The 26,902-nt window shown below is 43.8% G+C and overlaps 1 long non-coding RNA gene across 1 annotated transcript in view; it reads left to right on the forward strand.

The window, feature by feature from the left end:
• LOC140599910 (uncharacterized) overlaps window positions 1–14,401 on the forward strand; it is a 31,628-nt gene extending 17,227 nt beyond the window's left edge. The window contains exons 2-3 of the long non-coding RNA XR_012002959.1: window positions 5,906–6,038; window positions 12,043–14,401. This is a non-coding gene — a long non-coding RNA (uncharacterized lncRNA). The remainder of the gene's footprint in view (window positions 1–5,905; window positions 6,039–12,042) is intronic.
• Window positions 14,402–26,902: the final 12,501 nt, after the last annotated feature.

Raw genomic sequence — 26,902 nt, forward strand, 5'->3', positions numbered from 1 at the left:
TCCAGGTCTCTCTGCCTCTTTTTGTACCTTTTGGGGGGGAAGTCACTAAATTCATTCAAGTTTTTAAAAAATTTTAACATTTAGTAAACTTTATAAAAGATTTTATTTATTTATTCATTTATTTGTTTGAAAGAGAGAGAGTGCAAGTTGGAGGAGGAGCAGGAAGGGAGGGACAAGCAGACTCCCAGCTGAGCATGGAGCTGGATGCAGGTCTGACCTGAGCAGAAATCAAGAGTCTGGCACTTAACCAACTGAGCTACCCAGGTGCCCCAAATTGATTCAAGTTTTGAAATCCTCTGATATTATTTAAATTTTTATGCAGTCGTAAGTACCTTGAGAATAGCCATGTCATAAAGTTCAGTTAATTTGTTCTTTAGCTGATTATTACAATGACCTGTAACTGATTCCATCTGAGACCATAAAAACAGGTCATTAAGACAAATGAGTGGGTTCAGTGACTCGTAGACCCCTTGAGTTTATGAGATCTAAGTTGCTTGTTATGTCTTCTAAATATTTTATTAATTAATGAGAGCTGGAGATCAGAGCTGGGGTGCAGAGGTGCAAGGGCTCTGGCTCCAGGGGTCCCAAGGACTGAACTCAGCCACTCACTGCTGCCAAAATCCAGAGGCAGAGAGATGACTGGTGGTGAAGTGAGAAAGGAATTTATTTCAGTGAGGCCAACATGGGGAGGACAGTGGACTAACATCTCAAAGACTGTCTCCCACCAAGTTTCTGATTCAATGGGTCTCGAACAGAGTTCCCAGGAGGTGCTGCTGGTCCAAGAACCATGCTCTGAAAACCACAGCTATGGAGTCCGATGGACTTGGTTTTAAATTTCCCTCTTCACTACTTTTACAGCCTGAGCCAACACATACAACCTCTGGGAGCTTTGGTTTTCCCATTTGTAAATAGAACAATAATTCTTACCTCTTGGATTTGTTTTGAATATCAGTTGAAAAATATATGTAAAGCACCTACCACTTAAAGAAAGTCACTATGAATGAGTGGATGGATGTTAGGGATGAACATAGCAGGAGTGGGAGGTTTAAAGACCTGGAACATCTGGGATTAGGAAGGGCATTCAGATGCAGGGTGGAGAAGCCAAGCTGTTTCCCCTCTGGCTCCTGTCTGCTCCTGCTGTCATCAGGGACGTGGGAAGGGATGGGGATCGCGGGAGGCAGAAGCTTTGGAAGCCTTGGCAGAGGGATGGGACTTGGCTGTTTTCAGCAAAATAGATATTTCTGGCTGGGTTCTCAGCTTTGTAACTCAAGGCAGAGGCATGTCTAGAAGTATTTTGAAGTCAGAGAGATGTTCCACTGAAGGGTCAGCTGTTCCCATGTAAAGCTCTTGGGGCTGGATGTGGCTCCTCGGAGGACACTGTGTGCGCAGGCCTTTTGGCTGGGGCTTGGTGGTCTCTTCTGCTCAGAATGTTCTTCTCCTCTGGCCTTGTCTGTGGAACTTGTAATCATCCTTTAAGGTGTTTTTGTCTCTGGAAAACTAATGGTCCTTCACAGGTGGATTTCCTTGTTAACACCTCTCTCTCTCTCTCTCTCTCTCTCTCTCTCCCCCTCTCGACTGTGAGCACTTAAAAAGCACAAACTTTAACTTGTCTTTATATGCCTTTTGTGTTCTCTAGCAAAAGGCTGGCTCCATAAATGTTTCATAAGGCATGGAGGAAGGAAGGGAGGAAGGATTTGCATTTTAAAAGTCACGTTTCTAGACGCAGGACTGACATCCTACCCTTCAGTTGCATCTTCCACACTTAACTCAGTGCCCCGAAGACATCAGGTGTTCAGTAAATACTTTACAAACGTTCCTGCTTTTCATTAGGACTTGCCCCATCTGAATTGGGTTTCAAGCGTGCTTAACTGCTTCTAACATCTTTGAGTTTCTTCCTTGCCCTCGGATTGTTTGCTTGCTTTACTCTTTTACCTGATCGAATCTTTATTTCATTCTCTCCTCTCCCGAGAAGAAATTAATATATTGGACCTGTAGCTAGAGTCCCAATAAATAACTTTCTATTTAAATTTTGCTTTATTCTATATTCTCAGATTTTATCATTACAGTTTTGAATGATTTTAAGAATCTACCGGGTTGGGAGCTCTTTTCTCCCTGTGCTTTGCCTAACCCATGAAGGAAGAAGCCCCACTAACAAAGTCACCCTCTGGGGACCTGCTCCAGCTTGTGAACCTGTCAGCTTGGGCCGCCCTAACAAAATATACCACAGCTGGGGTGGCTTCGACAATAGAAATTTATTTTCTCTCAGTTCTGGAGGCTGGAAGTCCTTGATCAAGGTCCCAGGGGCTTCAGTTCCCAGTGACAACACTTTTACTTGCAGATGACTGTCTTTTGCTGTGGCCTTTCCTCTGCAATGTATGGGGTGGAGAGAGAGAGAGAGCTCTGGTGTCTCTTCCTCTTCTTAGAAGGACACTATTTTCATCAGAATAGGGCTCCACCACTATCCTCTCATTTAACTTCCCCTCCATAAAAGCCCTAGTTCCAAATACAGTCACACTGGGAGCTGGGGCTTCAATAGGTGAATTTTGGGGGGACACAATTTAGTCCATAGCCCCTTGGTTGCTCCTCCCTACAAGTGGAGGAGGAGTTAATGGGATGACTAAGAGCCTGACACATCCTTTGGGCTGATTTTTAGGGGCCAAGTGTGATGTAGAGATGGGGGCTCCTGCTCCCCTGGCCCTCTCTGTTGAGACTCAGGGGGCTGGTGTTGTGTGTTGCTCACATGTGGTGAGCAAGACAGTGAGGAGACTCATGCTGCCTGAGCCAGACAGACCCCTGCTCCATCTTTTCCTGCTTTTCAGCCTACTGCTGGGGTGTAAATCAGGCCAGGGCTGCTCTACAGATCTGTCTGTCTGCAACTCTCAGAAGGAGCAGGACACCTCCTTCAACTCCAGTCCAAGCCACATTTGCCAATTGAACTTTATGAGAAAACACTGTCCTTGGAGCTTTTGAGCTATGCGATGAATCTATTTTAAATTGCACCCCTCCGTGGCCTAGCCTTTCCCAATTCCTGACTCTGCCCCTTTCTCTTTTCTCCATGGCACTTTTCCATTCTCTAACATTCCTTCGATTGAACCGTAAGAATCTTCTAATAGACTTTCAAAAGATTTTCTGAAAAAAAAAACAAACAAACATATGTTAACTGAAGGGTCAGAGTATTGTTCAATGGAGGTAGAGTGGGGGGTATATTTAACTTAGGAAATAATACTTTTAAGCACATTTGGGGAATAGTCTATGAACTGTCATCCAATAACTAAAACTTGGTTTTGGAGCAGAGGCAATATAAACAGGCTCTGTATCTTTGGCTCATGGAAGCTATGCGGGAAATGGTGATGATGGTGGGGAACACTCACTGAATCCTTCAATGCTCAGGCCAGAATGCTAAGTGATTTACATGCATTTTCTCTTCTAAGTAGTCCTGTGGTGTAGCTAACAGCATTCATTTGACTTTACAGCTAAGGAAACTGAGGTCTAGTGAGGTTAAGTGACCAACATGGAGTCCAATTCAGGTCTGATGTGCGTGTTGCTCAGCTTACGCAAAGCATATTCTAACCATTAGAGCTGGCCAGCAATGAAGTGGAAGGATTACCACGTGGTCTCTTTGCTCTGAGCCTGATCCAGCAGAGGCTGGGTGACCATCTGTTAGGGCTGCTGCAGAAAGGAGATCGATTTAGACAATTTCTGAGTCTCTTTCCAACTGTAAGATCTTATGGAAACTTGACTGGCGGTCCTGTGGGAAGGAATTATATTTGTTCTTTGTAGCTCTGTTCAATAGAGTAGCATTTCTCAGGCTTTTCCATCTAGAAATCCCCAAAGTCAAAGGCAAGTGAATGGATACTCCTGGGAGGTCTGGGGCAGAGTTTCCAGAAGCAAAATTTTGTGTCAAATCTGAAAAACAAATTATTTGAACTTTATATTATACATGAAAATATGCTGTTTGTTTTAAATTAGAAATTTTAAATTAGTATTTTAAATGAGAAAATCTTTTCAAAAGAAGGGATATTCAACACAAAGCTTGAATTCCACCCCCACCCCCCTGCCATAAACCTTCATTTCAGTTTCATCAGGAAAACATGCCATACTTATTTTATGAGTTTACAAATCCCCAACACATTGCCAAGTCTCCCAAGGGAAACATTTATCTTAGTATGAGAAGTAAAGCTGTCGTGTTAAGACCAGTGGGGAGGAGTTATATAGAGGCAGATCAGATTTTATCCCAATGCAAGTGAGTCTTTCTAAGAGCTGCAGTGGTCCAGCAGTGAAAGGGAACCTTGAAAAAAAAAGTAGTAAATAAGCAGCCAATGAAAATTCCCTAGGAGAGGTGGCCCAAGGGTCTGGGTAAGTTAACAGGGGACTCCATGTGGGGAATGCTCGTGCCAGAGCAAATTCATAGCCATGGTAAAAGGAACAGATGAGGTGCATGTTCTTAACCACTCAGAAAAGGTTTGTAGATGACTAGAGTAACAATGGCTAAAATATACGCCAGGCCCTATTCTCAAAGCTTCCATGTGTCATTTAGTTCCGAGTGACCCATATCATTATCAATCCCATTTTCCAGATAGGGAAATAGAGGCACAGGGAAATTAAGTAAATGGACCCAATTTCTCACAACTGCTTAGAAGTAGAGCTCAACTTTGAACTCGGGCTATTAGGAGTGAGGGCTGGAACTGGCTGTCTACCACCTGTCCCCTACCACCAGTCACATACCACATGATGTCATCTCCTTGGTTTCCAGCTCTGACCTAGAAAGGATCTTGTCCACAGGAAGGAGACCTGGTGGTGAGTAGTCAGGACACCTGGACTCTGGTCCATACTTGGTCACTAACCAGGTGACCTTGGAAGGGTCACTTACTTTTCCTGTTTTTTCCACATGCTAATTCATTATTTCTGAGCCTGCCAAGAGGACCATAGTTTTTTACATATCTTTCATTAAAACTCAGAGAAATTGTGCCACATCATGTAGGAGTCCCACTGTGCTACCAGTAGAACTGAACTATAGTAAAACGAAATGAAGCAAAGTGAACAAAAAAAAAAAAAAAAAAAAAAAAAGCAAAAAACCTACTGGAAAGTGCCTCTCTCTCCCTTGGATTTACTTTTCTAGCAGGTGGAATCCTGTCCCTGGGGGCTCTAGACTCTGTAGGGACTGTGTCTTTGGCTAGACCAGGGATTGTTCTTCATGGCTCCCAGCAGCATTATAACAGGGTTTACTGAACTCCTCTTACTCATGGTGTATTTGCAACTTCACAAAATTATGGATTGTGTCCAGATGGCCGTCTGGTTTCTAGTTTTAATGGCCACATGATGCATTAATGTGGGACAGTGGCTTCAGCTGTGAATCATTTCTGGATTCCCCACTGCAATAGTAAGATGAGGAGGAATTTTCAGGATCTCCCAGGGAATTTCTGCACTAAGGTGCTCCCCTCCAAAAAACAATGGAGGCTGAGGGATGGGTGAAATAGATGACAGGAACTAACAGTACAGTTATCATGATGAGCACTGAGTAATGAGGCAGAGAATTATTGAATCACTATATTGTACACCTGGAATGAATATAACACTGTATGTTAGCTATACTTAAATTATAATTTAAAACTTAATAAAAGAAAAAAAACACAACAATGGAGCCACACTGATTATTGAGACTTTTCTCTTATCATAGCCCAGGATGGGTGAGGCAAGTGCCACACCATTCTTTCCAGGGTGTTCTTTAAATCATGAGAGGATCTCACAGGGAAATTGGGCCACTGGAGGAATATTACCCCTCATTTCCATTTCACCTTCAGAAGACTCATGTCCACATGAGAGTCAAATGCACCCAGGCTTGGTGTTTTCAATCTGGAAAATTTGCCCGAGTGACCTAAGGGTCTTATACACTTGTGTTTTGTAGGTGGCGAAAGAAGGCAGCATTGATCTGGTGTCTCTGGAAGATCTTCCAAGTGGCCTAGTAAGACTGGAACAGCTCAGAAGAAACCATCTGCTCACTCATACATTCCACAAAGCACATCCTGAGTACCTACTAGGTGGAGATATGTTGATTTATATCTATGTATCTATCTATTATCTATCTATCATCTCTCTATATCTATCTATCTAGTTCTAGATACATAGCTCACAATATGGTTATTCCATAAATAAAACTTGGCAATACAATGAAACAAGTACAGTATCAGGGTGGGCTCAAAGAGCTGTGGAGTGAAAGATAGCCTGTCTTGAGTAGGACAAGAAAGACGGGCACTCCAGGAAAACAGAATGAAGGGAGTAAGCACAAAGAAACATTGAAGGACCGCTATCACCTAGGCCTGGGAAGTTTCAGTGTGGCCAACACACAGGATGAGTTTATGGAAGGAGAAAAGTATTTGGAGATGCAAAGATAGATTGGAGCAGCTCATGAACCTACCCCACTGACTTGTCAACCTGGCCTAGAAGTGGGAATGAAGGCAGTGAAGAAAGGAAGGCTGAGGGCAGATGGAGAGGATTGAGGGCCCCAGGGGGATTAAATGAGAGGAAATGAATATCAAGAAGTTTATAAATGCATTGACTACATTCTGTGGGCCAGGCAATGAGCTAGGTACTCCATCCACATTTAACACCCATAGTCACCAGAGGGGTGAGTCCTGTAATTATCTTTTATTTTACAGATAATGAGACTTGGGATATGGAGGTAAAATAAATTGCTCAGTCACAGATAGTGAGAGAGCTGAGATTCAAACCCTGGCTGTCTTATCCAAAGGAGAAATAACTTAAGGCCAGAAACATAAGAAAAGGAGAAGGAAGTAAAGTAATACTTGTCTCAAGTTATTTGTTTATTTCATTATAAGTACTCATTTTTAAAAATGTTTTATTTGTCCTAGGAGGCCTTTCTTTCCAAAATCTTTGGTAAAATTTTCTTCTTTGCTTGTGCCTTTTCTTATTTCCTTCTCTCTGCAACCAGCTCATTGTGAAAATCTTTTTAGAATGCAGTTGTATGAAAAGCTAATGCAAAATAAAAATTAGTCTGTAAAATATATTAACAAGGTAAGCAGCATCTCTTTGTGGGTCTCTCTGCACGGGTGATTTGTTTCTCAGTGCTGGGGTCTGGAGAGGAGAGTCACAGTGTCTGTTTTGTTTTTTCATATTTCCTGAGCAGGACACTGGGACTTTTGGAACTCATGCATATCCACCCATATTTCAGTATAAACTGACATGCAAAATAATTTGAATAGGACAGAAAAAAAAAAAGGAAAGAACACCAATGAAATGCCTAGTCACCACCATGAGTCTGACTTGTGCTTCTACGTGATTTATCAATATAGTCAGACTGCTTAGTGTATGAATCCATCTTTCTCCATGAGCAGGGGTAGAAGAGAAGCCTGTGGTCGCATCTGCATGGCCAATAATGGTGTCCTTTCATAGGTGAGATGCTCTGAGAATAGTATACTCTTGCTCCTTTATGAGCACCAAGTCCTCTAAAGGAGATCTAGGCATTCATTCCTAGACCCTCAATGCAAACTCTAACAAAAAATGTTTTCAGGAGTCGAAGATGTGGACTGAAAAGCTATTCTTGGTTCACACGGTGGCTCCTCTATCCTACTAGCTGCTAGGGGCTCCTGCTAGTTAGCTGAGTGGCATCCAAGGGCAATCCAAGTGTAGGGGTCTGGAGGAAGGCTCTTTATTCCTCTCTCACCATGACAGTGCTCAAAAGGAAGGAAAACCCAACCTAATCTTTATGCATCTCTTTAGAAGCTGTCAGAAAGGACTTCTAGGTCTGGCATCTTTACATGTGCAGTGTTCTTAAGACCATCACATAGCAGCAGAAACAACTGAATTGCCATCACCTCTTGAGTTGGGCTGGTCTGCTTGGCTTAGGGTCCTAAAGTTCAGGACAGAGGAGCAGAGAAAGGCACTCCGAAGCTGTGGAGGAACCACAGAAAGCACCGCTGGGAACTGAGACATGAGGCCTCTCCTTATCCATTCATGAAACAATGCAGCAACTCTAGAGATGAAGGACATCTGTTATAATGAAGTCTCTTGCTAGTGGAGTCCAGGGGTTCTGACTGGAGTGGGTTGAGAGAGTTTGACAGAAAACTTAAGAGATGAGTATAGACAGCACTTTCAGGGAATTTTGTTGCAAAAAATGAAGAGAACAAAAGTAGGGCAGTAAGTACAGGGCAAAGTCAATGGAATATTTTTTTAAGATAAGAGCTATAATAGTTGCTGGGATGTATGATGCAGAGTTACATGTATCATTACAGGTACATCTCAAAAGCATAATGTTGAGTAAAAGGCAAGTGTGGAATAGAATACAAAGCATGACATAATTTTATTTAAAATGTAAAATATAGGGGTGCCTGGGTGGCTCAGTTGGTTAAACATCTGCCTTTGGCTTAGGTCATGATCTTGGGGTCCTGGGATGGAGCCCTGCATCAAACTCCTGGCTCAGTGGGGAGCCTGCTTCTCCTTCTCCCTCTGCCACTTCCCTTGCTTGTGGTCTCTTACACTCTCTCTGTCAAATAAATAGTCTTTTCAAAAATGTAAAATAAAAAAATCCCCATAATTTCTTTATGAGCATATATGTAGTCCATTTTTTGACTATTCTAAATTGTTTATTAGATAAAAATTTTATAAATATCCCTTATATTAGCAGTAACAGTAAAGCTGGAGAATATTGTTGTGCCTTCTCCAAGCTGCAGAGGGAACCACTGAGAGTATGGTGGCCCTGAGGCCCTTTCCAAGGCCATGGCTCTTGTGGCCTACAGATGTGAGCCCTTAAATCCCCCTGTGCTTGAGGACTGATTTCATGACCCACTGGGAGTCAGGATTTCTTCTTCTTCTTCTTCTTCTTGTTAAGATTTTATTTTTAAGGGATCCCTGGGTGGCGCAGCGGTTTGGCGCCTGCCTTTGGCCCAGGGCGCGATCCTGGAGACCCGGGATCCAATCCCACGTCGGGCTCCCGGTGCATGGAGCCTACTTCTCCCTCTGCCTGTGTCTCTGGCTCTGTCTCTGCCTGTGTCTTTGGCTCTGTCTCTCCTTTTATCTCTCAAGAATAAATAAATAAAATCTTTAAAAAAAAAAAAAGATTTTATTTTTAAGTAATCTCTGTGCCCAATATGGGGTTTAAACTTACAACCCTGAGATCAAAAGTTGTATGCTCAGGACGCCTGGGTGGCTCAGCGATTGAGCACCTGCCTTCAGCCCAGGGCGTGATCCTGGAGTCCCAGGATCGAGTCTCATATAGGGCTCCCTGCATGGGGCCTGCTTCTCTCACTGCCTGTGTCTCTGCCTCTCTCTCTCTCTGTCTTTCATAAATAAATAAATAAAATCTTAAAAAAAAATGTATGCTCTACCAACTGAGCCAACCAGGCACTCCAGGATTTCTTATGATAGCTAATTGGAACGAGTCAATGAAGAGAACCTCGAAGAATTTCTATATGGAATCTTCTTCAACACAGTAAGAATTCAGAGCTCTCAGAGTTCCCAGGGGTGCCTAGCTTGCTCCTCAGCAATAGAATGAAGACTTCGAGCAAACTAGCTGGTTAACACCATGATGGACAGGATTGTTGTAGGTTGCACTCGGGCACACACGAGCCCAGTATATGACATAATCTTGCTTGGCCTTGTGTCCCTGTGTGGGTATTTTATGGGGTCAGGGGAGCAGATAGTTGGCAGTACTGTCCACAGCACCCAGATAAGAAAACATATTATGTGGAACTGCTTCTTCTTCTGTAAGTCCTGATTGTGATTGTAAACACCCATCTTGCTTACCTGGTTGCTGCAGCCACATGGAAAGCATAGTGAATATTTTTTCAAAGTATTTTTTTTTTTTATTTTTTTAAATTTTTTTTATTTATTTATGATAGTCATAGAGAGAGAGAGAGGGGCAGAGACACAGGCGGAGGGAGAAGCAGGCTCCATGCACCGGGAGCCTGATGTGGGATTCGATCCCGGGTCTCCAGGATCGCGCCCTGGGCCAAAGGCAGGCGCCAAACTGCTGCGCCACCCAGGGATCCCCTTTTTCAAAGTCTTTATGGAACTGATACCATTAGCCCCAGGCCAATGGTTGTCTAAGGAATGGAGGGATCAGGAAGGAACACACAGAATTACATGTATCTAAAGGCTTTATTATTTTTTTTTTTTACAAAATAAAGAAACTGAATAAAATATAGTAAATTGTTAATAATGTTAAAGGTAGATGGTTATCCACCATGGATATACAGCTATTTATTTTGTTATAGTCTACACTTCTCTCACTATATTGATATACTTAATAATGTAAAACAAGAAAATATAAAAATATCATCACCATCACCACCAACAATAAAGAGATCTGGTCCCCCTTGGGAGATTTCAAGTATCGATCTACCAGAATATTGGGGTATGGGTTATGATTTCTTAATGTCTCTTTTTTCCAGGCCCGTGATGCTGTGAAAACAAAAAGTTCATTTAACACAAATGTATTAAGTGAAAGGCTTATCAATTAGTTAATGTTTTGCCCTCCACCATCTCTCTTCCCACATTAAGGGAGTGTCCTGGTATATGGAGGTGATCAGGAGAAGATGAAGTGATCTTTGCATTTTTTAAAAAAGATTTTATTCGTTTATTTTTATTTTTTAATTATTATTTTATTTTATTTTATTTTTTTAAATTTTTTATTTTATTTATGATAGTCACAGAGAGAGAGAGAGCGAGAGGCAGAGACATAAGCAGAGGGAGAAGCAGGCTCCATGCACCGGAAGCCCGACGTGGGATTCGATCCCAGGTCTCCAGGATCCCACCCTGGGCCAAAGGCAGGCACTAAACCACTGCGCCACCCAGGGATCCCTATTTTATTTTTTAATAATATAAATATTATTTATTTAGTTGAGAGAGAGACCACACATGAGCAAGGGGGAGGAGCAGAAGGAGAGGGAGGAAGCAGACTCCCCACTGAGCGGGGCCTGAGATCATGGCCCAAGCCCAAGGCAGACATTTAACTGACTGAGCCACCCAGGGGCCCCTATTCATTTATTTTTAGAGAGAGAGAGAATGCATGTGTGAGCAGAGGTGGGGGCTGAGGGAGAGGAGGAGGGAGACCAGCAGACTCCCTGCTGAGTGGGGAGCCTGATGTGGGGCTCAATCTTATGACTCTGAGATCATGAACCAGAGCTGAAATCAAGAGTTGGACTCTTATCCAACTGAACCACCCAAGCGCCCCAACGGGAAGATTTTGTGATGACAGTTCATGTCAGTAGAATATACCTGTGCATTTTATTTAAAGTAATGTTGACAGGTTTGCACAAACCATTTTGGAGAGCAGTAAAAGGCATGGATTGATGCCTGGATTGAGCCACATGATCCCACCACTGGAAAACACAAAGCTCATCCTGGTGGGTTTTGTTTTGTTCCTATTAAGCATAGGGAAGCAGCCTCAACCACCTTTTCCTTGTTCACACTCGAGCCTTTGCCTCAAATTCTCTGGAGTGTGTGCATGTGCTGGATACTGCAGAGTGGTTGGAGGGTTGTGTGATATTCAGGAGGACAGATGAGGGGACACAGGAAAAGAGGTCCACTGGAGAAAGCCTTTTATAGTTAATCAGGATGTGAGTTGGAGTATCTGACTTTTTAAAACAAGTCAGGAAAGCTAAAACACCTCAGTGGGGATAGATTAGGAGGAGGATCTGGCAGGAAGAAGAGGCACCTGTTCCTCATCTTTTGGCGCCTCATATTTTCTGAAGGTTTGATACAAATCTGGCATATCTAATGGACCAGTGGAAGAAAGTTCTAGAAAAGCTGGCTTCATTTCAATATAAGAAAGTGTTGTTGTATCACTTCAGATAATAGAATGTATATCAGGATGCAAACAAAGCTGCCTCTAGTGAGAATCCAACTTTAAACAGACCAAGCTGGGAGGCTCCTTATCAATGATGTCATGAGTGGTTTCAGTTTGCCTCTGGGAGGAGTTTTTACAAGAAGGTCTAGCTCCAAGGGTGGTGGACTGATTCTCTGAACTAGAGGGGCTCTCTCTCCCCTGTTCTCATAGCACTGTTTCCTCTCCCAACCATCCCACAGGACCCGAGTGGGAAGGTAGAAGAGTGTGAATGTCACAGTCTCCCCACCACGCTACTGCAGGGACATTGCATACGCATATGTAGATGAGCCAACCAGAACTGTTCTTGAACTTTGGAAGACTCTGGATTCAGTGAAATGTAATTGGATGCTCATTCCTGGGTACCCGTGGGCAAACTGCCTAAGTTCTTTGAGTGACTTGAGATAGCAAAGAAAGAAGAAATACATCTCAGTGAAGACCACGTTTCTACAACACCCCAAATTTACTTTCAGGGTTTGGCTCTATTTCTTTCTGTTAGACACAAGAGTTTAGAGCCAGGAAAATAAATCTGACTGCTCATCTGACACATCGGATCTGGTTGTTGAAAGGACTGAGATACCAGCCAATTGTTCATGACCTGTCTCATCAGGAGCTCAGCAGCTGGCTGCTAATGGTCAGACACGCAGACCTGGCCAGAGTCCACAATGGAAGGTTGGAGTATTGTGCTTGAGGATGGCTCAGGATGGAGTCCTTTGGAAGGACACCAGCCAGATGTCCAGGCCCATTTGGCTGGTCAGGCGGCAGCTGCTTTGTTGCTCTGTGGGATGAAGCAGCATTCTCGACCGTGGAGCTCAGTGGTCAAGCCACAGAGTCATTCAGAGGCAGGGTGAGGGCAGAGTCCCGCACAGGATGGCAGCACTTGCAGTGTCCGGGGAACTCCGCTGTAGCCAAATACTTGAGCAGTTCCAGGAAAAGTTTAAAAAAATCTCTCCTCCTCCCAGCCTGCTCTATGTTAATTGGAATTACACAAACTTCAACATCTGTTACATGCATCCATGCCCAAGAAGAGATGGAAAGAAGGAGGTGGTGTGGAAAGATGCCTGGCACTTCCTTTTCCTGGTGGCCCCTCACCTTCTGCAACATCACTTCCCATCGAGGCCAGAACCACTGAAGACACTCCTTCGGGCAACAGAGGAGCACTTTGGAACATGCAAAGATTTGTCCACGGAGCCTCACGGACGGATGAAAACACTACCTGTCCTGGGTCTGATTAGCAGAAACTTCTACACAAGGATAATAAAAGCTAGCTTGCACTTAGTATGATTTTTCAAGGCACTTCTGGACAGTGTTCCCCCAGTCCTTTGCACCCAACAACATCCCCACTTATAATCAGAGACTGATTTGGTGGTTGAAGGACTTACAAGAAGAAGATCACAGGCTTAGTAATGGTGAAGCCAGAACTGCCAGGATTCTGCCGTCAGATCCCTGTTCTGTTTCCATGCGTCCACCAGCTGTACATCAGTTTCTGGACACTTGAGGCAGTTGCTGGGGTGGCAGCTGTAAGCAGGACATCCAGTGGCAGAAATCTAAGGGGATCCAGAACCAAGAGCTGGTGAGGGGCCCTGCAAGGCCTCCAGCATTGAGGCCTCCAGGCCCATGGTGCTCACCTCATAGTTGCTCCCAAGAACAGAGCTTTGTCTCTCTTGTTTATCTATGGATCCCTAGTGCCTTGAACAGAAGTACTCAACAAACACTTGCTGAATTAACTTGGTGCACTATTATCCCTCCCAGAGGGTTAAAGGGAAAGGGACTTTGTTGTGGTCCATGTTGGATTCCCCTATGAACTATGAAGGAGAATATTAGAGTGAATGCTTTGATGGCTCTGAAGAGATAAATAAAGCTTCCAATCCTGGTTCTCTGCATTAAAAGCCTTGGGACCTTGGGCTAGTTACTTAAACCCCTTGAAGGCTTCATTGCATTCTGTGTAAAATGGGGAACACAGGAGTGTTATGAGGATTAGAAGAGATAATGCATGATGGATGCTCAGCCTTTAAACATTTAGCCTTTTGGTTTTCTTTTTTTTTTTAAGATTAAAAAAAATAAGATTTTATTTATTTATGAGAGAGAGAGAGGCAGAGACACAGGCAGAGGGAGAAGCAGGCTCCATGCAAGGAGCCAGACGTGGGACTCGATCCGGGGACTCCAGGATCACGCCTTGAGCTGAAGGCGGCACTAAACCACTGAGCCACCCAAGGATTCCCACACTTTTGGTTTTCATCACGAACTTGAATCATGGATTGTAAGCATGGAGGATGATGAAGCCACTACCTCTATGCTCTATTATCCTTACATATTTGAGGAGTCAGTGCATTCTTGGGATTTATCTCTCAGGGGGTGTCAAGGTTCTACTGCATGGAACATGCTCTCAAAAATAGTCCCTCCTCCCCGTGGTCACCTCTCACAGCATGAATATATTTATTGGTGGATGTATGAATTCCACACTTACTCTCCCATCAAAATAATTAATGTTTCATGGCTTCCTTTTAAGTATACTGTACTATTGACAAGTCAGAGAAAAATAAAATGCTATTTATAACTAAAGGGATATTTATTTACCTTGCATAATGTATTTTAAGTTGGATTCCATGCAATTCCATTGGTAATTTCATATCCAACCCAAATAGCACAGATTTTCTTTCCCATTATTACTGAATCCTAATTCACTCAACCTATCCCAACTCTTAGGCTGTTTGGACACAGTTGCCTTTAAATCTGATTTTTGAGTTATCATTACTCAGCATTTGCCAATATTACCAAATATTCTCATTTACATGATCTCATGCAATCCTCGGGCAACACATGACAAGGCAGTATTATCCCCATCTTACAGACGTAGAAGGAGATGTCTGTGGAGGTTTGGTGAGCTTGCCCAAGGTCATAGCCAAGAAGTAGCCACCTCCTCGACCTCTGGCGGGTGTGGGGGAGGTGGGTTTCTGACTCCTGAGTTCAGCATTTTCCCCGTCATACTCCAGCTGTCCCCTCTCCATCATCATCAAAGTCTCCAGCATCGGCTGTGACAAAACGGCATGTGTCCAGCCGAGTCATTATCTGTTTCTCTTTATCTCTGGTGCCTCCTGGTTGTCACTTGCAATTTTCCCTAGCTGTTTCAGCCATTTGCATGCCCCGGGTTGGACTCCACCTGACTGATCTTATTATAACCTGAAAAGGAATACAAAGGAAAAGGCCTCTGTGTTTGGGTCCACTTCTCCTGTCACTTCTCTGGGGATCCCCAGCTTTTTGCCCAGGCTTCTTCATCATCATCGTGGCTTTACTTTTCAAACTCGGAAAGTTCTCTTCCACTACCTGCATTTCTCCTGGCACAGCTTACAGACCATCCATGTGGGTAGGGTGATTTTTGCCCTCAATTGTAATAAAAATTTTAATTATTCATCAGTACAGTAGCTGTTAGACAAATGCCCAATTATTATTCATCCATAGCTAAGTAACCTCCTGCTCTTTTTTGGAGCTGTGACAAACACAGCCCTTCCAGAGCTGGCAGCGGGCTCAGATCAAAGAACGCTTTGTGTGTTGCTTTAACCAGGAAAGGAAGGACAAGGAAAGGCAGCGCTCTGTGCTTGCAACTGGGGCCTCCTGCCTCACCTGTCCCCCTGCATGATGCCGGCCTTACAGCCTGGACTCAGGGAGCCAGTCTGGAGAGGGGGGAAACTGAGCCCCGTAGTAGTCAGGCTGGCAGCTGCGAGGCATCTTGCACGGCCCCCTGGTTCACCTGGCAAGGGCTCGCTGGGTGGAACAGCTGCACGGGGCCTTTTGCCAAAGAAGCAACTGAATTGCAAATTTGCAAACGAGGCTATGGAAAGTGACTCTTGATTAGACCAACTTTGTAGCTTTTATTTATTTATTTTTGCTCGATGATCCGGGGCCTCCTGGCTGCAGGTCTGGGGTCACCAGGGGGCCACTGCAAAGGAGGGAGTGTTCCAGGGCCAGCCTGTCCTCTTCCTCCTTTCCCTTTCTGCGGGCATGCTCCCCCTCACTGCTACCCTGCCTTTAGGACCTTCAGGCCCATGCTGCTGATCCCACAATCCCACAGGGTTGGGGCTTTTCCTGGGCTGGACTGCTCTCTGGGGTTCCGTCTTTCCTTACAGTTTCTTCCCAAAATTTACCAGGAGACAGATGTTGGCCAGAAAGCACCTTGCACTCTGCCGGCTCTCCAGGATGCCATCCCACACATGGGGGAAGATGTCCCAGCGTCCCCGTGTCTCGTTGACCCTCTGCCATCTGGAAAACTTCAGTCACTTCTGGTGGCTTCCATGATATGCCACAGCTCTTTCTGCCCTCTGCAGACTCTAGGTAGCTCTTCATACACTTGTGACTCCTGACCCCATCCTGCCTGGGGCATCTTGGTCCAGTGTCCCCTTGCCCCATTGATCTTAGATTTCCAGGCAAACCCACCCCCCATCTCCTGTTTTTGCATCCTCCTTCCTCACTCTGCCCCCCCCGCCCCCGCCATGGACCCTCACCTCTCTGCTCAACTTTGTCAAACCACTCTTCCTCCACCCCTCTCTTCTTTGCAACATGCCTCTCCCCTAGAACACCACACATGGAGCTTCCTCCACTATTGGTTTTCCAGTCTTCTATTTCCTGACCAAGTAATTTATCTCCCCTTAACCTAAGTAGCTTTCCACCTGACTCAGAGCAAGAATTGAAGCCCTTACAATGTCTCCATGTGATTGCCTGCTGTTATAGTCCAATGACAACAAATCCCACTTCTTTTTTTCTTGTTCCTCCAGTTTCACAGGTCAAACCCCATCTTGCCTCAGGGCCTTTGCACGTGCCCTGCCCTCTCAGGCTGTAACACACTTTCACCAGATATTCCATGTCTCACTCCCTTCTACATCCATTCCAGATACAGTAATGTCCTGGCTCTCCATCACCCTACTAACCTAGGGTTTCTTCTTTTCTTTTCTTTTTTTTTAAGATTTTATTTATTTATTCATGAGAGAGAGAGAGAGAGAGAGAGGCAGAGACACAGGCAGAGGAAGAAGCAGGCTCCATGCAGGAAGCCTGATGTGGGACTCTATCCTGGGACTCCAGGATCACACCCTGGGCCGAAGGCAGGCGCTAAACTGCTGAGCCACCCAGGGATGTCCCCTAGGGTTTCTTATAGCACTTATTATCCTAACGTATGTGTATGTGTATGTGTATGTATGTGTATGTGTTGTCTGCCTCCCTCCATTAGAATATAAGCTATGTGAGAATAAGGATTTTCTTTTGTTCACAAATAATGAAGTACTTTGGACTGAGTGCTACAGGTGGTGTCCCCTCCTCCCCTGCCCCACCAAATTCATATATGCCGACCCCCAGTGGAAGGCCATATTGGAGATGGGGTCTTTGGGGGTGATTAGGGCTAGATGAGGTCATGAGGGTAAGGCCCTCATGATGAGGTTAGTGCCATTATAGGAAGAAACACCAGAAAGCTTGTTTTCTTTTCTGTCAAGTGAGGACACAGGGAGAGGGCAGCCATCTCCAAGACAAGAGGAGGGCTCTCTCCAGAACCTAATCATGCTGACAACTTGATCTTGGACTTCCAGCCTCCAGAACTATGAGAAATAAGTTTCTTTTGTTTACACCCCCCAGTCTGTTGTACTTTGTTATGGCAGCCTGAAGTCCATTATTTGCTTAAATGAACACATCAGTGTCTCATGGAGCCAGGAGCCAGGAATGGAGAGCTGGGGATCTGTGGTTATTTGTTAGCTCCCAGCTGCTGCTCCCACCCTTACATGAAGCCCTTCGTGCTTAAAGTTATTACTTTCTTCTTGTCCTCCTGTGCGTGTCACCCCCTGTCCCCCTATAACTGTCTTGTGGACAACTTTAGAATCTGGCTCCAGCTCCCTTCTTCCTCTTCGTCCATCTCAAATTTTAACATCCCCATAGGTGATTTGCCTCTCAAACAGCTTCCTCAATATCAAGGCCTCTTAGCTCCCCTGTACTCCGCCCCCACCACCACCACCACAGGAACTTATTCCCACATTAGCAGCTCCAGCCCGGAACTCTCAGACCCCTGGGTTTCATGCTGTCACCAGAATGCCAGAATGCCTGGCTCTCCCTCAGTCTCCTTCCCACCTACAATGCCCTCTGACTTTGTGCAGACTGCTTGGCCCTGGGCCTCTTTAGCTCTGCCTGGCCAGCAGGCTCCTGAGCTGTCGCAAACTACTGCGCCCTTGCCAGACCACACAGAATCTGGCACTTGAGGAGGTGGGTGGGGGCTGAAACCCACCCTGCACTTTGCTTGGTAAGCTTAGTGCACCTGTGTACAGAGGCAGGGCAGTGTCCCTGCAGGAAGCAGGAGCACCTTTATCTTCTCATAAAAGAACAGACCTTGCCAAGCCACGCTCACACAGCATGTGCTCAGAAGGGCATTTAAGAAAATATTCCCAGAGGTACCACGTAGGCTGTGGTAGCCTTGACATACCCGCTAGTAGACGGTTGGGACTCTTTCTGTACTACTTGAACACTTCCCATGGTGTGAATACCAGCTTCCCCATGGGGCCACAGAGGGGACGGGAGACCAAACACACAGGAAAGCTCCCAGTCTCCCTCACTCCCTTGCTGCAGGGGCAGTGACTTAGGTCCCACCAACCTAATGTACCTACAGGAGATGTCGATGCAACACTGAATTATACAGGGGAGGCAGAGCAGGGGCGTCTGTTTTCCTGGGAGCCTGGCGGGGAGGGGGTTTCATTCTATAGTTGGCAGCTATGGTGATTGGCCTCTGAGCTAAAGCTTTGTGATTACAGTGGAGGCTGAGTCCCTAAGACGGGCCAGTCCCACCATGTGTGGGGGGCGTCATTCCTGGGTGCTCAGCCCAAGTCTTTACAGCTCTTGGTGATTTTTTTTTTTTTGAGCTATCTATATCCTCTCTTTTCCAGCCAGCTGGAGTGGATTCTGTTCTAACTAGAGCACGGGCCACCGTGTGCACCCTCCTTGCCTCTCCCTTCCCTGTTCCAGCCCAAGTCCTGTGGTTATCTGAACTCCTTGCCTCCCATCCCCCCATCCTTCCTCTGCACCCACCCAGTGAATACCTACCCCACTCTCCCCTCCCTCTACACCTGGGCAGCTGGTAGGGGGAAGGCACATAGCCAGGCAAACTGTCATCATTTGTATTTCTGCCTCAGCTGGGTCTGTGTGGGTGCCCCGTGGTGCTTTCTCCCCACACCGTGTCTGGTCCGTTGCCCATTCTCTTTAACAACAGTTTAAATCTGCCATCATTCCCTGCATCCATGGCTTCTTCCTTCTCAGGAGACAGCCCTCTAACTTCCTGTCCCACTCAAACCTTTACCCCATGCCTCCCTCAAGTTTATGCACCCTCCCCACATTTCTTCCAGTTCAGACCATGGGGGAACCTTGCTCCTATTGAAAGGCAATCTTGTCAGGATCCCTGACCCTGCCCCGTCTCACCATTTCTGGATCGTTCTTCAGCAGTTACCGCCACTTGCTCCTACATCTCCTGTCTTTCTTTTTTCTTCTCAAAAAAATACCTCAAGGGGCGGCTCAGTGGTTGAGCATCTGCCTTCTGCTCAGGACATGATCAAAGGGTCCTGGGATCAAGTCTGGTGTCGGGCTCCCCGCAGGGAGCCTGCTTCTCCCTCTGCCTCTCTCTCTCTCTCTCTCTCTCTGTGTGTCTCTCATGAATAAATAAACTCTTTTTAAAAAAAGCCATCAAGAACATTTAGTTTGCATATTAATTATTTTGTATGCAAATTGTTTCCTCTTATGAGGAAGAATCTCCCCCCCCACCCCCACCCCCGCTTTTTTTAAATAATCTCTACACCCAGTGTGGAGCTTGAAGTCACTACCCCGAGATCAAGAGTTGCATGCACCACCAAGTGAGTCCTACCCAAGGAATCCCTTCTTAAGCTAAGAATTTATACATAAGAGTAGGGGGTGAGAAAACACTGCAAATGATCTGTACACAGTAAATCTGGTTCGCACTTTTTAGGGGGTAAACTGATTAGGTCAGCAAAGATGGCCAGCCTGGACCTCCTGTCCTTGACTAGGTCCGAAAGGGAGATGGAAGAAGATAGTCTAAATTGTTTAATGGGTTCTTGAGAAAACTTGGAGAGTCTGGCTGAGGAACTCACGTTTCAGGCTCTCTCTCTACAACATCTACTAGCATCCTGCCATCAGCTCCTCCATCCCTGTGATGACTTCTCTCTTCCTACTGGATCTTTCCCCTGAAACTCTCATCACACTCAAATAATTTCCATCTTGAAAAAATTACCCTCTCTTGACTTTCCCCTACTAGTGTATTCAAACTTCCCTGAAAACCCACGTCTCTTCTCCGTCTCTGCTTCCTCACCTCCTTTCGCCTCTTAGTCCATGTGGCTCTGTCTTCTGAACCCCACCACTCTACCAGAACTTTCACATGAAGTTCCTTCACGACCTATGTACCAAACACAGGGGATTTTTTAGTTGTCTTCTTCCTGGATTTTCTTGCTGCCTCAGACCGCAGACTCCCGGGATGCTTTTGGGTCCTGGTTCTTTATGGATATCCATGATCATGCAGAGTTCAGAGGGCCCTCCTTTTCACAACACAGACTTAGATATTGGCACTCTCCAGGATTTTTCTTGGCCAGTTGTCTTCCCCCTGGACTCTAAGTATCATCGCTGTCATTTTTACAGCTAATGACTATGTGCTGGTGAGTCCCAAACCTGCCAAGTACTGCTAGAAAATTATACAGAAGAAAATTACAGTCGGGGGAAGGGAGAGGATTTGTTTTAGCTTAAGATGGAAATGCTAGCACTTCGCTGGATTTCTGCCATTTATTATTCACCTTTCACTAGGTAGTTACTCAAATGTTTGAGGGAGGTGATCAAGTTTGCCAAGGTGACAGCAGAGCACCACTTTCCCTGAACCACTCCTTCTGTTCTGCAGCAGACACTTCAAAATGAAGATGGGGAAGTAGCTGTCTTTTGGTTCCCTCCATCCATCTGTTGTCCCTTGGGTTCCTCTGTAAATATTGACACTAGTGAGGCCCATTATAGGCATGGGGAACATTCTCTGCCCCTGGAGAGCTGCCATCACTCAGATGGGTGGTTGGGCCTTGGGAATGGCAGCCACCTCTTATGTACACAATCAGTCAGGCCACCAGGGCCATTTGTCTGCTGTTGAGACATAATCTGGGTCCCCGGCTGTGCAGCATCAGATAAATAAAGAAAATCCTTAAGGGGCTGTTGTAGTTTACAAATTTTGTGCCAGAATTTTTCTGGGAGCTCCCTGGAGGAGCTCCCTGGAAGTACCTGATGCTTTTCCAATGGCATCTTCTCTAGTGCCCCCTCAGACGCCCCTGCCCCTGCACCAATGATCTCTGCCATACACTGGGACAGTCACCCTTTCTTTTGGCGTTTTCTTGCCCCCCACCATCTTGTATATGTGGCTTTCCCCTTGAAGGCAAAGGCCATGGAGGTTACACATGACACATTTGTAGTGTGAAGAGATGCAGAAGAGTGAGCCCAGACCGTGAAACAGAAAGAGCATGAACTCTGTGTTGGACAAATGTGTGTGTGAGTTCTGTCCAGCTGTTTATGGGTATGTGACCTTGGGGGTAATTACTTACCTGAGACTATGCTTGGTTAACTATAATATGGGAATAATAATTCACTTAGTCACATGGTGGTTGCAAAAATTAAGTGAAAAGCACAGGCAAAAGCACTTGGCATTATTAAATGCTCCCAAATGGTAGCCATTAGTATATCAGTAGTAGATGCTTAATAAATATTTCTCTATTCTATTACTTTCTCCTTTCTCCCTGGAGAATTCACTTAGCCCTATGATTCATCTATCACATCTATAGAATGCAAATTACTCTTCTCTACTCTCTCTTGGCTGGAACAACATTTATTGTTGTTAGTGAGTATTGACTCACGTGTTTTTACGTTTATGGTTCATGTCCTAAACTCTAGTGTAAGGTTCCTGCAGTAGGGATCCTATTTTATAGCTTTTGAATCCCTACTTCTCTGCACAGTGCCCCAGTCGTAGCAGGTGTTCAGTAAATATTTGGTGACACAGATGAGTAACATTTCACCTTAGAATATAATCAGTTGCGGGGCAGCCCAGGTGGCTTAGGGTTAAGCGTCTGACTTCAGCTCAGGTCGTGATCCTGGAGTCCCGGGATCGAGTCCCATGTTGGGCTCCCTGCATGGAGCCTGCTTCTCCCTCTGCCTGTGTCTCTGCCTCTCTCTCTCTCTCTCTCTTTCTCTCTGTGTGTGTGTCTCTCATGAATAAATAAATAAACTCTTTAAAAAATATATATAATCAGTTGCATGTTAGGGTGAAAGTACTCCCTTACCCTTCACTCTATATTCTAGGCCCAGCCCTGCTCTCCACATTCCCTTATATATAGCCCTGACCCCACCCAAGCTGGGGCCTGCTGTGGTAGCCGAGGCTGGAACAGATTGCTATGCAAATACTTGGCAAAGTAACAATCTATTTGTGGATAAGCAGAAATTGGCTGTATTCTCGGTAGAGTTATGAACTGTCACTATTAACACCCATGAGTCACCAACATCATGGTGGGCTGAGTGATTTTTCTGCAGGCTTATAAGGCATATTATACTAAAAATGCCACTGTCCATCTGTCTAATCAGTGCCTGTTCCATTGATGTCACAGATATTTAAATGAGCTTCTTTCTTCATGCCCAAATACACAGGGGCTTTATGTAATTCCCAGACTCCACTTGTGGGGGTGGTTGAGGTATCCAATAATGGGTTTTTGGTTGTTGTTGTTTTGTTTTTTCTTTTTTGTGGTTTCCAGGAAAAGCTCTGGTATGCTGGGAGAAGTTAGGATAATAGGAAACAAGCTAATCCTGTGCTTCCATTCCCTAAGCCAGATCATCAGCCCCACATCCTAGAAATGGAAGCGGTGAGGACTGAATGGAGTTGCAGAAAGGTAGAATGGCCCTTAACCCAGGGGAATTTCAGCCCCAGAAAATTAAACCTCATTGACTATATGCCTCCATGTCCACTTTCTGAATCACCTATAAACTTAGCTTGTGACCAGCTTTACCTCAGGACATATAGGAAAGGGAATTCTGGGAAACATGGCTCCAACTTGGCTAAGTTGATATATGTGTGTGACGCCACCACAAATAGTCAGTTTGGCTAGTATCTGAAAAAAGAAAATCCTAGAGGAGAGAAAGAGAAAATGTCAATAATATCTCTCAACTATGAAAGTAACTTTAGGGGATCCCTGGGTGGCTCAGCGGTTTGGCGCCTGCCTTTGGCCCAGGGCGTGATCCTGGAGTCCCAGGATCAAGTCCTGCATTGGGCTCCCAGCATGGAGCCTGCTTCTCCCTCCTCCTGTGTCTCTGCCTCTCTCTCTCTCTTAAATAAATGAATAAATCTATAAAAGTGACTTTACTCCTTTGTAATTAGCAATCTGTGGGTAATTCCTTGAAATGATGTGAATATCCTTTTTTTAAAAAAAAAAAAGATGTATTTATTTATTTATTCATGAGAAACACAGAGAGGGAGAGAGAGAGAGGCAGAGACACAGGCAGAGGGAAAAGCAGGCTCCATGCAGGGAGCGCGATGTGGGACTCGATCCTGGGTCTCCAAGATCAGGCCCTGGGCTGCAGGCGGCGCTAAACCGCTGAGCTACCGGGGGTGCCCTGGTGTGAATATCCTGATGCCCAACACTGTTTACCCAGTGGCCTCAATATCTAATTATGATCCCTGTCTGAATCAATTTTTGCAAATTGGCTGTATTGACCCAGATGTGTTCAGTGGGAGCCCCTTAAGGCCACGCTCTGAGAGCCTTTGACGTGATTCTTGGTTTTCATACACTTCCTTTGAGCAAAACAAGAGATCGAAGGCTCAACTTATGTTTTTCTGGCCCCAGACCTGGGAACAGATGTTTCTCCAAGGAACTCTGGTCTCTTTTAGTGGGGAATGGTATTTAGATACCAAGATCTGGTTGCTACGTGTACTCATTGCTATTGGTGTGTTATTACACCTGGGCCTTTTCAAAGGATGTAACAGAAAATATATTTTAAAAAACTGTAAGTTCACTGATACTTATAATTAAAATTTATCCTTAATTTTTCTTTTTTTTAAAGATTTTGTTTATTTATTTGACACAGAGAGAGAGAGAGACAGACAGACAGACAGAGAGCACAAGGAGGGAGAGCAACAGGTAGAGGGAGAGGGAGAGGCAGGTTCCCCACTGAGCAGAGTGCCCATCATGGGGCTCAATCCTGGCACTCTGTGACCGTGACCTGAGCCAAAGGCAGACACTTAGCCAACTAAGCCACTCAGGTACCCCTATCCTTCCTTTTTCTTATTTTAAATTTTTATCTCTCTTCTCTCATAGTGAAAATCTTGGCTCCTAATAGCATTCATATATTCATTTATTTACTTTATCCTATGATATACATAAAATATTTTCAGAACATCATATCATTATTACTACTACCAAAAACTACCAATACCAAATGTTCAGTAACATTTAAGATTTCTTTGCAGTTTTGTCCTTAGAATATATATCCCACTAAAGATGTAAAGAATGTAGACTTTAAAATTTATTCAAATTAGTTTCTTAGTGTGGTTTTGCTATTGTATTTATATAAAGTTAGGTTAGTTTTTTATAATTAATAAACTTTATTTTTCAGAGTGGTTTTATATTCATGACAAGATTGAGCTGAAAGTACAGAAAATTCCCATATATTCCCTACATTTCTCACCTTCTCCCACTATCAACATTTTGTACTGCAGTGGTACATCTGTCACAATCAATGAACCTACATGGATATGTCATCATCCAAAGTCCATAGTTTACATCAGGGTTGCCTCTTAGTGGTGTACATTCTATAGGTTTGGACAAATGTATAATGACTTATATCTACCATGACTAGTATCATGCAGAATAGTTTCACTAATTCAGAAGTCGTCTGTGCTCCACCTACTAATTCCTCCTTTCCCTGAAGCCCTGATAACCACTGATCTTTTTACTGTCTCCATAATTTTGTTTCTTTCAGAATGTCATATAATTGGAACATATAGTATGTAGCCTTTACAGGTTGGCTTTTTTTACTTAGAAATACCCATTTTAGTTTTCTTTATGTCTTTTTATGGCTTAATAGCTCAGCTTTTTAAAGTCCTAAATAATACTCTATTGCCTAGATGCGCCATTGGTGAATATCCATTCAACTACTGAAAATATCTTGGTGGCTTCAAAGTTTTGGCAAATATAAATCAAGCAATATCAAATTTAATTTCACATTTCAAATGTTTGTAGCAATAAGCATTCACGTGCATTCACATTTTTATGTGGACATACATTTTCAGTTCTTTTGGATAAAATCTAAGAAGTAATATTACTAGACTTTATGGTAAGACTATGTTTAGTTTTATAAGAAACTTCCAAACTGTCTTTCAAAATGGCCACTTTGCATTCCCACCAGTGGTGAATGAGAATTCCTGTTGCTCCACATAATTGCCAGTGTTTGGTGTTGTCAGTGTTTTGGATTTTGGCTATTTTAATAGGTGTGTAGTGAGTGGTATCTCCTTGTTTTAATTTGCAATTCCCTCATGCTATATAACGTTGAACATCTTTTATTTTATTTATTTTTTAAAAAGATTTTATTTATTTATTCATGGGAGACACAGAGCAAGAGAGAGAGGGAGAGGCAGAGTCACAGGCAGAGGGAGAAGCAGGCTCCATGCAAGAAGCCTGACGTGGGACTCGATCCTGGATCTCTAAGATCACAGCCTGGGCTGAAGGTGGCACTAAACCACTGAGCCACCCGGGCTGCCCAAAACACCTTTTAATATGCCTACTAGCCATCTGTACATCTTGGTTCAAGTCTTTTGCCCATTCTTAAATCAAACTGTTTTCTTATTTTTGAATCTTAAAAATTCTTTGTACATTTTAGATAATAATCTTTTATTAAATGTATTTTTCTGCAAATATCTTCTCCCAGTCTGTGACTTGTCTTTTTATCCTCTTGACATTATCCTTTGCAGAACATAATATTTTTAATTTTGATGAAACCTATCTTATCAGTTCTTTCTTTTGTGGAAAACGCCTTTGGTGATGTACCTATAAAGTCATACCCAAGTCAGCATACCCAAGGTAATCTAGGTTTTCTCTCATGTTATCTTCTGAGGGTTTTATAGTTGTGCATTTTACATTTAAATTTGTGTGCTATTTTGAGTTAATTTATGAAGGGTGTAAGTTGTATGCCTGGTTTTGTTTTGTTTTTTTGTTTTTGGTTTTTTTGCATGTGAATGTCCAGTTGTTCCAGCACCATCTGTTGCAAAGACTATCTTTGGTTCATTGTGTTGCCTTTGCTCCTTTGTAAAGGAGCGTTGACTATATTATGTGAATCTATGTGTGGGCTCTCCATTCTGTTCTATTGATCTACTTATTTATTCTCTTGCCAATACCACACTGTCTCAATTACCATAGATTTATACTAACTTTTGAAATTCAATAAGGGTCAGTTCTCTGTGTTCTTTTTCAATATTGTGTTGATGATTTGGGGTTTTTTTTTGTCTCTTTATATAAGCTTTAGGATTAATTTGTCTGTATAGATAAAGCAACTTGCTGAGATATTGAGATTGCACTGAATCTATAAATCATGTTGGGAAAAACTGACATCTTAACAATATTGAGTCTTCATCCATAATCGTGGATTATATTTACATTTACTTAATTCTTCTTTGATATCTTTCATCAGTTTTTCTCATATAAATCTTGGACATTTTTTGTTAGGTTTATCTCCCTAAATTTAATTTTTTGGGTGCTAATGTAGATAGTAATGTGTTTTCAATTTCAAATTCCACTTATTATTTGCTTTCTTATAAAACAGTGATTGACTTTTTGTGTTGTGTTTGTATCCTAAAACTTTCTTATAATCATTTATTAGTTCCAGATTTTTTTGTCAATTCTTTTAATTTTCAACATACATGGTCATGACATCTGTGAACAAAGACAGTTTTATTTCTTCCTTTCAAATCTGTATACTTTTAATTTCCTTTTCTTGTCTTATCACATTAGCTAGAACTTCCAGTGTAGTGTTGAA

Source organism: Vulpes vulpes, chromosome 8 (genome assembly GCF_048418805.1).
Source record: "Vulpes vulpes isolate BD-2025 chromosome 8, VulVul3, whole genome shotgun sequence".
NCBI classification, from domain to species: Eukaryota; Metazoa; Chordata; class Mammalia; order Carnivora; family Canidae; genus Vulpes; species Vulpes vulpes.